The 2,519-nt window shown below is 41.7% G+C and overlaps 1 protein-coding gene across 1 annotated transcript in view; it reads right to left on the reverse strand.

Annotated features, from left to right (window-relative positions):
* hectd2 (HECT domain containing 2) overlaps positions 1-2,519 on the reverse strand; it is a gene marked incomplete in the record, with an annotated part of 99,349 nt that overhangs the window by 13,666 nt on the left and 83,164 nt on the right.

The following is a 2,519-nucleotide window of genomic DNA, read 5'->3' on the forward strand; positions in this document are numbered from 1 at the left end:
GAAAGAAAGAAAGAAAGAAAGAAAGAAAGAAAGAAAGAAATGTTTTGCAGGATTTTAACTTGTAACATCAACCAGATCTTTACTTAACCCACTTCCCTAAACAGGAAGCATTTTATCAAACAGCTGGTGGCTCTAGCGTCAACTTTTCTGCTGAAATTTCCACAAAAACCCATCAGATCAACGCAACAATCATTTCTGTTGCTCTGATGATAAAACTGAAGCACAGCCAGTAAACGGGGAGGAGGAACAGGAAGTGTAGTAGTCATAGCTGAACTAATGATGACAGACATACAGTCTTGTCAAAGAGTCAAATTCTTCAGAATTCAGTGAAAGCTGACGTACTTATTCACACGTGACAAAGACAAAAACGTTTGAAACGCATCCTAAATCAGATTTATGGGTCAATACCACGGGGGATATGATGACAGTGGTTAAAGCTTTTATCTCACAGAGAGTAAGTTGTAGGATCATCTGCCAGCTTGGTGCCTTTCTTAATTGAGGGTGCATACCCCCCCCACCCCCCCAATGCAGGGGTTATCTCCAGGCCCACAGATCAAAACATGCATGTTAGGTGAGTCGGTGTGGATGGGTTTTGGTCTCATTTGTCTCTGAATGGCCCTGTAACAGACTTGTGTCCAGGTTGTACCCCACCACTCCCACAGTGACTGATGGAGACACACACCAGCTCCCCCACGACCCGAAATCTAAAAAGCGAGTAAAGAAAATGGATGGATGGAGGTCAAAAACAGAGTCAAGATATGAAATGACATTGATCTCCAGCACTATAATGACAAAACAGTTAAAATTCCATTCATACCCAACACACACACACACACCCAAATAAAACACTCACAATTTCCCGACAAACTTGCCTCATCACATCCTGTAGACGTCAGTGAGGATGTGACGGCCCACTGCAGAGTCATGGCAGGAAAGCAGCAAACAGAAGGGTGTCAATCAGACAGAATTTACCCCCCCCCCCCCCCCACACACACACACACACACACATACACACACACCACCACCACCACCACTACTACCAACTGGTTGAAGGTTCAGATAACAGCTTTATATTTTAAGTAACGTTTTGTATAACGATTAGGTCCGTATATGAATTACATTTCTTTCACATCATAATGTGATTAAGTCTGCATCTGATTTCCTGAATGTCTTCCCTTTGCATTTGGGACCTTTAGTCTAGTTAAAACTGAGGACAATGAGTGAGGGAAAGTCCATGTTAGGACGGTTGAATGAATATTTTCCAAACAAAGAAACTCTTAATATTTTTAGACTTTGAATCTCCTGTGGGTATCATTAAAATATAATAAAGTTAAGGGTGATTATAATTGGGGGGAAATGATCAGACATGTGATATTGGAGGCAATTGTGTTAGGCCACGCATGAAGTTTGGGGTAAATTTAACTTTGTAGATGATTCTGGATTGTCACTTGGAGAGGATTAATTAAACTGATTAAGTCAGATGTACAGTTTAACCTATAAATGTTGTATACAGACAGTTATGAGTTTCTGTTTTTAAACGCCTTTTACCCCAGCTGAATAAAAATTCGAACCGTAACTGTGAGGGCAATATTTTTTAAGTCTATTGTAAATAGGGGTGTAGGAAAATATCGATACAACAATATATATCGATATTTCATTTCCCGATACTGTATCGATTTTCTAAAGCCCTGTATCGATTTTTAATTATGGTTAAAAATGTCAACTTTCCTGCCAACGGTTCATTTTTATGTTGTAGTTCGGCCTCTGACCGCTAGTTGGCAGCAGTGAGGCAGCCATTTGGCTCCTCTACTCCTAAGGAGCCAGAGAGTAACGGTAGCATTAGCGTCATGAGAAAACATTAGCATCATGCACCGATAGCTGAATCCGAGCAGAAAAGACCGACACTCTGCCTACTAAGCTGAGGTTCCCTTATTAGTCAGAATGTCTGTATTTTAAGTCAAATTGAAGTGTCTCGTCCGGGGCGCTCTTTTTTTGACTGTAGTCAGCTGTCACGTTACGGAAGGCAGGCAGGCATGCATCTTAGCGCCTCAAGCTTAGGGGGTGTTGTGCGAAATTCAGTTCCCCTGTGAAAATCTGTTCCCCCTGTGTCTGGAGGGCACACTGCAGCCAGAGAGGCCGATCCGACCATTTTCACAGCGTTTCTGATCAATTTCTCAGTAAAAGGACTCACATAATCTTGTCAAGGTAACTTTCAGTTTAATCATCAGCTGCTGTTAAAAAAAACTCTAAAATGAATAAATAAATAAACCTAGCCTTTTTTTTATGACAAAGAGAATCAGTCCTTATCAGGGGTCGGATTTATAAAACTGGCGTACGCACAATTTGAGCCCAGAAACTTGCGTACGCCACTTTTTACGCCAAGGTTGTGATTTATAAAATCCAAACTTGACGTGAAAATGTGCGGTGCCTCACGCCAGCTCTGACCCATGCGTACGCTCATTTTGAGACGTGAAGCTGCGACACAGATGGTGAAGTGAGGAATTAGAGCCACACTGTGT

This window comes from Austrofundulus limnaeus, unplaced genomic scaffold (assembly GCF_001266775.1).
Source record: "Austrofundulus limnaeus strain Quisiro unplaced genomic scaffold, Austrofundulus_limnaeus-1.0 Scaffold211, whole genome shotgun sequence".
NCBI lineage: Eukaryota > Metazoa > Chordata > Actinopteri > Cyprinodontiformes > Rivulidae > Austrofundulus > Austrofundulus limnaeus.